The sequence below is a fragment of the Thamnophis elegans genome, chromosome 4 (assembly GCF_009769535.1).
Source record: "Thamnophis elegans isolate rThaEle1 chromosome 4, rThaEle1.pri, whole genome shotgun sequence".
Lineage (NCBI taxonomy): Eukaryota > Metazoa > Chordata > Lepidosauria > Squamata > Colubridae > Thamnophis > Thamnophis elegans.
In genome coordinates this window covers 118,292,955-118,306,624 of record NC_045544.1, presented here as the reverse complement: position 1 = coordinate 118,306,624, position 13,670 = coordinate 118,292,955, and the positions used below count along the sequence as shown (strand labels likewise).

The following is a 13,670-nucleotide window of genomic DNA, read 5'->3' as shown; positions in this document are numbered from 1 at the left end:
AACTGGCCAGGAGACACATCCATACAAAACCTATGGGATACAACTAAGGCATTTATAAGAGGGGTCACAATATTGTCTACAGCTAGGAAGAAAAAAAATTGTGAATCAAAAAATAAGAGAGTTGAAAGAAAGGTATAGAAATTTAGAGAGTAAACTTCAAAAGAAACCACAAAATAGAAGTATAAAAGGAAGTATGGAATTGATTAAACATGAATTGGCTATATTTGAAAAAGCAAAATTGACAGAGTCTATAAAAAAAGCAAAACAAAATTTCTTTGAGAATGCAAATAAACCGGGGCGGTGGCTATCCTATAGGCTGAGGAAGCAGAAGCAAGAGAATTGGATCAATAAATTACAAGATGAAAAAGGTGAGATCTGCTATCAACTAGAGGAAAAGAAAGGATTACCCAAGAGTTCTATGAACAATTATATAGAGAAAACCGAGACTATACAAATGAAGGAATATTACAATATCTGGAAAAGTCAGATCTGCCAAAGATACCAGAGGAAATAAAAGATATGCTCAATGAAGAAATTAAAACATCAGAGATAATTGAGGCCATACAAAGACAAAAGAACAATAAAGCTGCAGGGCCGGAAGGACTGCCAGCGGAAATATATAAAGAATTCCAGGATATGCTTGTTCCAATGCTGTTGGAAGTTTATAATGCTGTGTTGAAAGAGGCGAAGACACCGTTATCATGGACAGAGGCGAATATTGCATTATTACCTAAGGTGGACACAGACCAGATGTTTATACAAAATTACAGACCAATCTCACTGCTTAAATGCAGACTACAAAATTTTTGCTCTAATAATAGCAGAACGGTTGAAAAAATTCCTTACATCATTCATCCGCACAGATCAAAATGGATTCCTCCTCAGAAGACAAATTAAAAACAATATGAGAATTATGCTGAACATTCTCAAATATTATGAAGTGCATAACGAAAAACAGGTTGCACTATTTTTTCTCGATGCCTAAAAGGCATTTGATAATGTGAACTGGGAATTTTTGCATCAACAATTGGAACACATGCAATTTGGGGATAAATTTATAAACATGATTAGAGCAATATATACAAATAAAAAACCAAAGTAATAATTAATGGTGAATTAACGCAAAGTATAGCAATCCAGAAAGGTGCAAGACAAGATTGTCCCCTATCCCCACTGCTGTTTATATTAACCTTAGAAGTTTTAGCCAGGAATGTATGTAAAGAGAAACAGATAAAGGGAGTAGAAATTAAAAAGGAACAATTTAAGTTACAGGCTTTTGCGGATGATCGAGTGTTTGTTTGTTTACCAGATTTTATAGTCTGGTATGAAACTTATTGAGGAATTGAGAGAGTATGGGAAAGTAGCGGGTTTAAAGATAAATATGACAAAGACTAAAATGCTGGTTAAAAATATGACATCAAATGCGAAAGAGGAGTTAATGAAGAAATTGGGTATCCAAACTGTCAAAAAAGTCATATATCTAGGTATACATTTATCTGCGAGATGTGTGTCCATCAAAGAAAATAACTATACTAATTTGATCAATAAAACTAAGAAAGACCTAGAAAGGTGGAAAAACCTACAACTATCCCTGATGGGTAGGATCGCAGTCATAAAAATGAATGTATTACCAAAAATTTTTTTCCTATTTCAGAATATTCCCATTAAATTAGAAAAAGGTTTTTTTTAAGGATTTGAATCAATTGGTTTTGAAATTTATTTGGCAGGGAAGAAAACCAAGAATAAAACTCAAGGCTATGCAAGACACTAAGGAAAAAGGAGGATTTGGCGTACCAGATTGGGAACTTTATTATACTGCAGCCAGTCTAACATGGTTAAAAGAATGGATAATGTTGAGGAATAAAAGATTACTCAAATTGAAAGGTCCTGACCTCCAAGCAGGATGGCATGCCTTCCTATGGTATGAAAAAGGATCTGCACATAAATATTTCAATAGACATTACATCAGACAGTCCCTGTTCTTAATATGGAACAAAATTAAACACGACCGCTATACCGAAACACCCATTCGGCTATCTACGATGGAAGCATACATACACCCAAATTTAATTAATATGGAAAATATAGTTACATATAAAGTTATTGAACAGACAGGGGGAGATCAAAACTAGATTAGAATTGGCATCACAAGGGGTACAAGTAGAATGGTGGTCCTACTTTCAGATACAATCAAGGTTTGCACAGGATAGGAAGAAGGAAGGTATTGCCAAAGATTACATAATATTAGATAAACATTTGATACAGACAGAAAACAGGCTGATCAAAGTGTTGTATAGATTTTTGTTGGAATATAAGCTAGAAGAGGAACATGTCAAAGAAACTATGGTCGTCTGGGTGAAAAATTTTGGTTATAGTATGCAATTGACTAAGTGGAAAAAACTTTGGATACTTAATCAGAAACTAACAATGGCTACGGCATATAAAGAAAATCTTTATGTTCTACAGATGGCAGCACGGCTCTCCAAAATGTTTAAAAATCTGGCCCCAAATTGTTGGAAGTGTAAAAAAACACCAGGCACTTTTTATCATAAGCGTGGACGTGCAATGAGGCAAAAAAATATTGGAAAATGATTCAATCATGGTTAGAATAAATGATGGGAGACCAAATCTTGTTTAAACCAGAAACTTTTCTCCTAGGCATAATACCGGAGGGGTTTAAGAAAGATGTACTTTATCTAATTATACATATACTAACTGCGGCGCGCATAACTAATGCACAATATTGGAAAAAATAAAATACACCATCAGAGCTAGATATAATCAGAAAAGTGTTGGCCTGTGCAAAAGCAGATAGGCTCACTCTTAAACTTAAAAATAAAGGGGAATCAGAATATTTTGAAGTCTGGAACAGATTTTATGATGGGTATAAGGCAAGGTGAGAAGACTGGAACAAACTGTATATATTGTGATTGGACAGAAGGATAGACAATGTATTAAGTAGGCTAATTGTTAATGGTTGTGACTAGCTGTATATAATGTGAATGTATGGTCACTTCGACTTCACGGTACTGCATTGTTTTAAATGTAAAAATAATAAAAATATATTTTTAAAAAATCAGAAAAGCCCGAGCTGACCTGAAACATCAGTGCACTGAACCCGGTGACTATGAGTACGATTTACTTATTGGGGGGGGGGGTGTCCCTGGGTGGTCTATTTCCTTTCTTGAATGTTTGACTGTGATGTGTGCTTGGAGCTTTCCTCTGCGGTTTAGCTACAAAGCTAGAGGCTAAGCAATGATTCAAAAAGCTAATGTAACTTTAGATGGTTGGGTAAATATGGGGCCCCAATTTGGAACATTTGTTAAGGGTCCTGGGAAATATGCAGATGGAAATATAAGGAAATTCCTTCAATGGCTCTCCTATACCCCTTGTCATTTAGATGGATGGAGTTCTGCACTGGGTAGTAATCAGGGGTGGGTTTAAATTTTTTTTACTATCTATTCTGTGGGCATGGTCTATGTTGTGGGCATGGCTTGGTGATCATGTGACTGGGTGGGCGTGGCCAACTTGTAAAATGTGGTGAAACTTACTTAACAACACTCTTGCTTAGCAACCAAAATGTTGGCTTAGGAACTCTGGTATTTGAAGTGTGCAAGTCTTAAAGTTGTCAAATTACAACACTTGACACCCTTGTATCCTTAACGCTTTACAAAAAAAAACCCCAGGGATGTTCAAACTTGATAGCTTTAAAACTTGTGGACTTCAACTCCCTGAATTCCTCTTCCAGTCATGTTGGCTCAGGAACTCTGGCATTTGAAGTGTGCAAGTCTTAAAGCTGTCAAGTTACAATACACTTGCACCCCTAACCTTTTAGAAAAAAAAACCCAGGGATGGTCAAACTTGATAGCTTTAAAACTTGTGGACTTCAACTCCCAGAATTCCTCCTCCAGTCATGTTGGCTCAGGAATTCTGGCATTTGAAGTGTGTGAGTCTTAAAGCTGTCAAGTTACAATACACTTGCACCCCTAACCCAGGGGTGGGTTTCAAAAATTGTTCAAACCTACTCTGTGGGCGTGGCCTCCTTTGTGGGCATGGCTTGCTACCCATGTGACCGGATGGGAGTGGCTTGTGAACGCCACCACCGCTGCTACCGCCGCCACTACCGCCGTCGCTACCGCCGCCCCCACCTGCCTTCAGCCGCGTAGTGCGTGCGAGCCCGCAGCTTTTGCAAGGGAAGGCCTGGAGGCCTTCCGTCGTGAAAGCTAAGCTGCCACCCTCCCCACTTCAGCCGCTACCGCCGCCGCCACTACCACCGCCGCCAACGCCAACGCCGCTAACGCCGCCGCCGCTAACACCGCCGCTGCTAAGACCGCCGCCGCTAACGCCACCGCCGCTGACGCTTTAGCCGCTACCGCCGCCGCCACTAGTGCCGCCGCTAACGCCGCCCCCCACCCAGCTTCGGCCGCGTAGTGCATGCAAGCCTAGCTTGCGAAAGCTAGGCTGCCGCCCCCCCACTTCAGCTGCTACCCCTGCCGCTGCTAATGCCGCCGCCGCCACTAACACTGCTGCCGCCGCTACCACCCCCCCCCACCCAGCTTCGGCCACGTAGTGCACGCGAGCCTGCAGCTTTCGTGAGCGAAGGCCTGGAGGCCTTCCCTCACGAAAGCTGGGCCGCCGCCACCCACCTGAAGCCTCCCGAGTCCCGCCGCTGGGGCTTTGTTGCTTACCTGAGGGGGAAGCAGCAAGCGAATGCCGAAGGGAATTTTCAAATGGAGGTCAAGCACGAAAAAAGCTTCGCTTCGCCTCCAGCCCGCTCACAGATTGGCTGGACTCCAGCCAATCAGTGAGCGGCAGGCTGGCCTTATTGTGGACGGGCGGGGGAACGAGGGAGCGAGCTGTGGATGGGTGGGGGAATGAGCAAGTGAGCTGCAACGCGCCGGCAAAAGGGTGCTTTGCAGCGACAGGGGCCAGGACCGGTACCAGCGTTCCCGGAAGTTAATTACTTCCGGGTTCACCGACGAACCAGTTCGTGTGAACCGGTGCGAACCGGGAGGAACCCACCCCTGCCCTAACCCTTTACAACCCGCCCAAAAAAGAGCTAAAACATAAAGCATTTTGCACCCAGGGAAAGTCAGAGCAAGGCATACCAGCCACACACCACCTCCACTGACTTTGAAGTCTTTCTCTCATGCTGCCAAAGCCCCATGTTTACCTGTGGTCACCCTTTCAATCTTCCACTTGTGGAGGATGCGTGGTGATCCTCTTGGAGGGGCAGCTGAAGGACACTTTCCCCCACCCCCAAATAGCAGGTAGGCTGAGAAAAATGAGAGGGGAGATGCTCCTTTCTCCGCAGGGCAGAAAAGGCAAGGTAGTCTCAGGTCCCATCCGGGGACAGCCCTTCAGAGGCATCACTTTTCAGCCTGAAACAAAGCGGCAGGGAGGAAGGAGTCTCTGGTGGCTGCAGCAGCAGCAACAGCGGTGGCGACAGCTGAAACACAATCCTGGGCAGTCAGTTCTGCTCTCCTTTCCCCAAGCATGTCCCATTGCTGCTGGCGTCACTTTTGGTGAATCCGGCTGGGCAGGTGGGCTTTTGCCATCACTGAGAGCATCACTGGCAACTGCTTCTTGCCATTGCTGCCGAGCCAGATTCCCCAAAAGCAGCGCCAGAAGCAAATGGGACATGCTCGGGGAAGGGAGAGTCAACTGACTGCCCTGGGTTGTGCTTCAGCCGCTGTTATGAAAATTTCTGTTTTGCCAGCTTGGAGGCTGGCAAAGAAGCCTCCATTTCCCTGCCACTGCCGAATGGTCACGATGCCCTCCCCCTATGGATTGACGCCAATGGAAGAAAGAAGCCGGTCTTGGGAGGGATCTACCCTCCCCCTCCAGAGAGCCCATGCTGGGAGAGAGGAGGCAGGCTAGTTTTAACCTGGGCGGGTGGTTTGGGGCCAGTACCTCCTTCGCTCATTGGGCAGGTGGAGAAAGAAAGGAAGCATGTCATAAAGCACCCCTACCACCAATGGCGAAGGGGAGTGCCTTCGTCCTCGGCTATCACGCACCTCCTTTCTTTCTCCACCCACACGAATTTTAATGGAGTCAAACTACAGATGGTATAGTCCAGAGATGGCGAACCTTTTTTGGCTTGCGTGCCATAAGTGGGGGGAGCACAGGGGGGTCTTGTGCAAGCATGCCACACCCATAATGCAATGCAGTAACTTCCGGTTTGCTCGGAGGGTCATTTTAAGTGCTCCAAAGTGCTCCAAAGGCTTCAGGGAAGCATCCTGAAGGTCCATGAAGCCTCCGGAGGGCGTCGGGGGGGGGGAGGGAGAGGCTGTTTTTTCCCTCCCCAAGCTCCTATAAAGCCTCTGGCCAGCTCACAGGGCAGCGCCTCACGTGCCCTGACACAAATGGCTCTGTGTGCCACCTGTGGCACGCGTGCCATAGGTTCGCAATCACTGGTATAGTCTTTATTAGATAAGTGCCTAGAGCATATCCAGAGAGGAGATGGGTAGTCCAGTGCTTTAAGGAATAGAACAATAGTTTTGAATAACCAGGCTAGAGGCTCAGTAACGGTTTCTAAGGATTTATTAAACGCAGGTCTGGTAACTTGGAGGATTCAGAATGTGGACAGCTCCCGGCCAACTGACAGCTCTTTATATACTGGAGCTGTCAGTTGGCCAGCCAATAGACGCCCGCTGCGTCTTTCTCCAGCTGGTGGGTGCGCCGCAGCCAATCAGCTCGCGGCTGCTCCGGCCCCTCCCGTCGGCTGGCACGGGAGGACTCAAAAAACAGGGGTAACTTTAAGGAGTTCATTAAGGTGATTAGGAAATAATTAGAGATTGGGAAGAAGTCGAACCTGCCTAAATGAGAATTAGCTGTTTTTTTAATAATGTGATGTGATTGTTGTTAACTGTTTTTATGATGCATATTTATACTTTAAGTGATAAATGTTATGTGTGGTCTGCTGGCAGATGACAAATTAAGTACATTTCTTGGCTTGAGCTTGAAACTGTGGGAAAACAGGGGTGGTTCGGGCCCAAGATCATATCTTCGATTAAAAAACATGCCTGAAAGTTTCTCATTGCTTGAAGAATGAGCCATAGGATGCCGGTGTTGCTGGCTTGTTGGAAATAGTTTTATATGTTAGTTTATATAAAAGGATTGATTGCAGTACACAGGAGAAGTGATCCTGAGACCTGTGAATGCCTGTGTGTAGGGAGTCTCCTTTTGTATAAAGAAATAGTAAGTTGGAAGGTTTGTTGTTGATGCTGTGACAGCAATAGTGTTTGAAAGAAAAAGGAAATGAGAAAGATCTCATGAAAGTGGGAGATGTCTGTGAGTTAAAAGGTTATTTGTGAGTTCCTTTGCTGGAAGGATTTTGTTGGAAGGATTAAGGGTTTTTCTCCTCTCTTTGTTTTCCTCTTCTTTTGCTTGGAAGCAGAAGGAGGGGGTGAGAGAGGGAAGGTGTGGCTTGCTTTCTCTTTTACACATTTTTCCTCTCTTTGCTGAGTCTGTCTGAAAGAGAGAGGAGGGGCGAATGGGTGACTTGCTTCTGCAAAATAGCTGGAGCAAATGATAGCTATGCAGGATTGCTCTGAATTGCGATTTTAATTTTATTATTTCTGGAATTTTTTTAAGTGTTTAAATACGCTTATAAAACAGAGAAGTTGACGTTAAAGTTTCAGCTAAATATATTTCAGAGCAGAGACCCAAACTACCTCATTTAATTTTCCCCCCTTTTTTCTGAGGGCATTATTTTTTAATACCCTCTTTTATGTTTTTATGTCTGTGCATTTTGAATGCTGAGGAGTTATTTGTAAACAAGCAGAGGCAAATTAGGATTTATAATATTTTAGTGTGATAGATTTGACAGATGCTTTTTGGACCTGCCTGTAGGGCAGAGGAATCAAGGGATATTTTTGCCTTTGAATGGTCTGACCAGGATACAAATGGTAATCAGCAGTACAGGTGGTGTGTTCTACCCCAGGGATTTTCAGAAAGGCTGGATTTATTTTGACAACCGTTGGAGCAGGTGTTGGAAGTTTAAACAGTCCAGAGGTATACAGTTGTTACAGTATGAAGATGATTTGTTGTTGTCTAGAGAAAAGAAAGCAGACATTGAAGATAGTACAAATGAGTTTTTGAATTTTTTAGGTAGTCAGGGGTTGAGCGTGTCAAAGGGATAGTCACAACCCTTACCTAAGGATAAGAAGGAAGTTGTTAGGTTTGATTGATGGAATATTGTAGGTTGTGGATAGATGTCTGTATGATAAGTTGTTGGATGGAGAGCCTTGGGATGTTTTGTGGAAGCAAGGTGATGAAGAAAGGTTTGAAGGATTGAAGTAAGCGATGATACAAGCTCCTGTTTGGAGCTTGCTAGATTTAGGAAGCCCTTTCACTTGTTTGTAGCAATGGAAGAGAGTATTGCTAAGGGAGTATTTAGCTCAAACCTGGTCTGGGAAAAAGAAACCTGTGGAGTTTTCTCAAAATTGATCCGGTAGTGTGAAGTTGGTTTTTGGCTTTTGTGTGGAATGGTGTAGTGGTGAGTAGTCCGTATCAGATGAAAACAATCCTGATGCCAACTCTAAAGTATGAGAGGATTTGGAAGATTGTCCTATATAGGTATTAACTTATTTATTTATACATTGTATATGGATAAATAAACAGATTATGAGGCAACAAGTAGCTGGGGGAAGATGGATGGGTTGAAGCCTTTCTATGTGCAAGAGCGAAGGCACAGATGATGGTGAAAATTATATTGGAGCAGATAATACCTAGATATGGGTTGGTTGAAACCATCGATAGTGATAAAGGTACACAATTGAGAATTGATTGGCAATAGAACAAAGTAAAACATGTTTTGTTCAGTGGAAGAAAAACTCCAGGTTCTATGGATGAAATGTTTGCCTTTATCTCTTTTATGTCTCTAAAAAAAAAAAAGATGTTTCATTATATAAAATGAAGGTTGGGTTACAACACTTGGAGATTCCACAATATGGCACATATGATGTTTTTGTAAAAGAACTGTATACTTGGGTTGTCCTATTTTTAAATCCTATCTCAGGAAAGAAGGTCTGCTGTTTCTTGAGATGACCTCTCGAAATTGCTGTCCATAAACAGAAACCTAGTGATTGAATCCTGATAACAAGCCTAGCCTGGGACTGGTCCTGCTAAATCCTGATGGGGACAAAAACTCATCCTTCAGATTTACAGTGAAGCAAGGTTCATCAAACTCTCTTACACTAACTTTTCCTCCTCTCAAATCACCTTATTGCAACAAGGCAAAGATTGAAGCTTTGCCCAACAGGGAAGCCAGTGCTAGTAACTTCTGTCCTCATTATATATGTAGCATTGGAATAAAATCACGCCAGGATGGAGTATCTCTGCCTACCCTCAACGAATGAGATAACACAGGCTTCATGAAAGCCTAGTGGCAGTTATAAAAGTGGTGACTGGGTCTTGATCAAAGGACAATCAAATTCACAGTGATGGTAGTGATTGCCTTGTTGGATGTCTTACCACATGTGCAAGTAGGGATGGAACCTTTTGACATGTTGCCAAGTTATCCTATAAAGTGGCATCAACTGAATTTCCATACTGAATATTATGTGGAATTATAGCAATGGCTAAATTGTCCTATGTGTGGAAGGGTAGTTGTGCAATAGGATATGTTAAAGTTCTACCACACATAAAACAAAAGAGACAAGTGGTTGGACAGTCAAGACCTGGACCTAATAAACAAGTCAGTGATCCAAATAAAAAGGAGGGAAAGGTTTTTTTGGATTTAATGAAGGTAGCTTTGAATAGTTCATCTTTTTGTGTGAAAGGAGAGACAACAGTCTCCGATATCATGTTAACATGTTTTGCAGGAGTGCCTGTCCCTGGAAAGTTTTTTATTTGATGAAGCGAAAATCACCATAGACCTTAATAATTATAATCTTTCCCAAGTAATTATGCTTTTTGGAAGTTCACCTAAAGCTAATAAATGGACTAACCAAAAAGAATTAGTGATAGAATTAAAAACAGTATTGCCTGCTTATGATTGTGTATATTACAAAGATCCAGGAAAAAAACAGGAAAAGGTGATATTTGTGCAGGTGCCTATTGATATGTATTTACTTGTTCTGAGGTGGAAGAGGTAGAACCTGCAGGACCGGTATTATATTTACCTAAGGTTGGTTTCTGTTTTGTAGCTTACATGCTTATCAATATGTACCTTCTAATGCAATAGGAGGCCCTTGTACTATTGGACGTTTAACTACCTTTATGGCAGTAAAACATTTTAAGAAAATTAACCAGCAAACAGAGTTTTCTATGAAATGATGAATCAGAGTCTCTATCATAGTAACAGTGCCACAAAAGGTGGTTTCAGAGGATGCTACACACGATGCTACTGAAGATAACTTATGCAAAATTTAATCTAAATAAATGATTTTTAACTGTTCATGGTCTCCTTGCTCTCGTTCCTTTACAAGATAGAGATTTATTTTTCTCACAATCTTATTAATACAAAAATACATCAACAAGATTTTAGAATGCTGGAAACTCAGGAAAATTTCTCAAAGTGATAAGAATAGGCTTTGTGGACTAGATCAAGGTCCAGCCCAAGATTTCATACCCAGCAAGAATTCCTAGAAATGGAAATGGACATAGAAACGGCCCTTTAATTAAGGTGACCAGACGTCCTGATTTTCGCGGGACAGTCACGATTTTGCACAATTTGTCCCGCGTCCCGGGTCCTTCTTAAAAAGTCCCGATTTTGTGACCGGACCCAGAAGTAAGCCTGCCCCGCCCTCAGTCCTGTATACTCATCCTGGCTGGCCGGTATTTTGTCCCTTCTGTCTCCCCGTTGCTCAGAAAAACAACTTCGTGAAGGTCCTTTGCTAGCAGGCAGGTTCTAGGACGCCTGCCGCCACCAAAGGACCTTCCCAGACTTATTTTTCTGAGCAACGGGGAGACAGAAGGGACGCAATCTCCTTTCATTCTCCCTCTGCCTCATTCACTTGTTCGGGCAGCAGAGAAGAAAAGAAAATCGCATAGCCGAGGACAAAGGAGCCTGCAGCCTCCTTCATTCAAACGTTCAGGCAGCGGGGATGGGGGTGCTTTCTTGTATGCCTTCTTTCTCTGAAGCCGCACCGGATTCAGCAAACCAGGCAGCGAGTTCCCTTGGGATTGTGCAACACCCGAAGAACAGGAGGCGAGAATTCAGGTGCTGCACAAGGCCACGGGCACGCCCTACCCTCTTTTCTCTGATAGCTGCCTGGTTAAAAAGGAGGAGGAGGCTCCACTGGTCCGGAGCCCATCTGGGAAGACAAGGAACGCAAGGGGGATCCCTCCCCCCGCAGATGGGCTCCGGACCAGTGGAGCCTCCTCCTCCTTTTTAACCAGGCGGCTATCAGAGAGAAGAGGGCAGCGCGTGCCCATGGGTTTATGCAGCAGCCAAAGATCACCTTAAAAAGATTGCTTGGTTAAAAAGATCACCTGGTTGAAAAGGACAGAGAAAATCCCCTTTGCCGAAGCTTGAGAGGCAAGCACTGCCTCCGCCTGCCAGAATCTCTGGAGAGAACTTTGCAACTAGCTGAGGAGCGACGAGCAGCGGACTTGAGCGTTTGCATGCATTCAGCCATGGTCCTGCTGAACCCCGTTACTTTGGACGACCCGATGGATTTTACGATGGATGTGCACCCCCGGGAGGTGTTGAAGAAGGACAGGCAGCTCAGCCTGATCCAGGACAACAGCGCAACAGCGGCTTACAGACAGAGACAGAGAGACACACACACAGAATGGGAAACACACACACACACACACATAGAGGGAGGGAGGGAGGAGAGACAGAGAGAGAGAGACAGAGAGAGACAGACACACAGAGAGAATGACAGAGAGAGAAACAGGGAGGGAGATAGAGGCAAAGAGTCACACAGAGAGTGAGAGACACAGAGAGAGAGAGAGGCGCTGAAGGAGTGTTTATGCACAGAAGGGGGATTTTAAAAATTTCGGAGTGAATCCAGGAAGAGGGAAGAGATGGAGGACTGGCTTTTCGCTCCAATTTCTGAGCCCCCAGCTGGTAGTGACGGAGGAGGAGGAGGACGAAGGAAGGGGTTGCATTTTGTCAGTCTGACAGCACATTCTGTGGCGTTTTTAAAAAGTCCCCTTTTTTTGAAGCATGAAAGGAAAAATCTGCAAAAAGTCACGGGGAGCCCCTGGGATTGTTCCTCGCAAAGCATCATGGTCGCAGAGAATGCAAATGAAGGTGCTTATCTCCCTGCCCGGCTCTGTGTCCTTGTATTCAAATTGGAGTCATGCTGAGTCCCATTCAGAGGGCAGAGGGACGCTGTGCTTTTTTGTTTTGTTTTACCTATATTCTCACAACCATGCAAAGGTAGGTTTTGTGCTACAAGGATCTTTCTTTCTTTCTTTCTCTGTCTGCGGTTCCGATTGCAGTCATCCTTTGCTGCCTCCCTCCCAAGACAGAATCAAGACAGTTCACATTAATAAGGAGTACAATGGCTCACATAGTTAGGATGCTGGATGCCACATTTGAGACCTGAGTTACATGGTGGTGTGAGCTCCCGTCATTCAGTCCAGCTCCATGACAGAGACAAGAAAAAGCCCCCATGGCATCCTTCAAGCAATGAAGACATCACCAGTTATTCCTTTCAATCCGGAAGCCCCTTAAAAGGTGCCTCTGACATGAACAGGACGGGAGTTCCCATTTAATCAAACCCCAGCCCAGCTATCAAGGCACAGCAACCAGACAGATCTGCACTGTAATATCTGAAACGCCTCCAGGTCCTCACATCCTCAGCCAGCTATTGGGGTTTGCTTATTTATTTATTTATTTATTTATTTGTTTGTTTGTTTGTTTGTTTGTTTATTTATTAGGCTTATATACCGCTTCATAGGGCTTTCAGCCCTCTCTAAGCGGTTTACAATTTTTTTTAGCAAATTGAGTCAGCAACTTGCCCCCACAGTCCGGGTCCTCATGGTTGCTCTACTAGGCAAGGGCTTTTCTAGAGTTACGTTTCTGCCCAGGATGACTTGTGTGAAATTGCTGCTTGCTAAAATAAAGTACAGGGAAGTACAATGCCAAAATAAAGTACAGAGAAATACATTCCTCTAGGCTGGCTTTTGCTACACGAACACTCTGGATGCCTCTGATAACTAGAAGTGTCTGAATGTGCCTATTCACAAGCATCTCATGCAGGCATCTACCCAGAAAAACAATCGACCCATGTTGAACAATAAAGTGTTTAGACTTACCACTCTGTGGTGAACACGTACAGGCATAATCCGATGCTGCTAAGTGGATGAAAAGGTCTGTTTACTGGATTTTTATACCGGATGTAAAGAGTTGTTTCACTTTTAAAAGCACATGTGTTGCTCCAACCCTCTTCCTGCTTGTATTTCCTGCCTGCTTGTTTTTCTGTTTTTACTGTTAATGGTTAACATTAAAAGGCAGAAAACATTCTCCACTTCAGTACAGTAAGGTGACCAGATTTTCAGATTGGTAAAGAGGGACACCATTGACCGGGGGGGGGACGGGACGCTTGATTAAAAAATTTATATTTTGTCAAACATGACCCCAGGACACTGAAACCATCATAAATACGAATCTGTTGCCAAACATCAAAATTTTGATCACGTGACCATGAGGATGCTGCAACGGTCGCTAAGTGTGAAAATGGTCGCTAAGTATGAAAATGGTCATCAGA

The 13,670-nt window shown here is 43.5% G+C and overlaps 1 protein-coding gene across 2 annotated transcripts in view; it reads right to left on the bottom strand.

Annotated features, from left to right (window-relative positions):
* The window catches only part of LOC116508490 (caspase-1-like), a 32,044-nt gene extending 18,688 nt beyond the window's left edge, over positions 1-13,356 (bottom strand). Inside the window, exon 1 of one of the 2 annotated variants that reach the window (XM_032217134.1) lies at positions 13,219-13,356. The gene's annotated coding sequence lies outside the window, so the exon portion shown is untranslated. The remainder of the gene's footprint in view (positions 1-13,218) is intronic. The other variant, XM_032217133.1, reaches the window with a different exon arrangement.
* Positions 13,357-13,670: the final 314 nt, after the last annotated feature.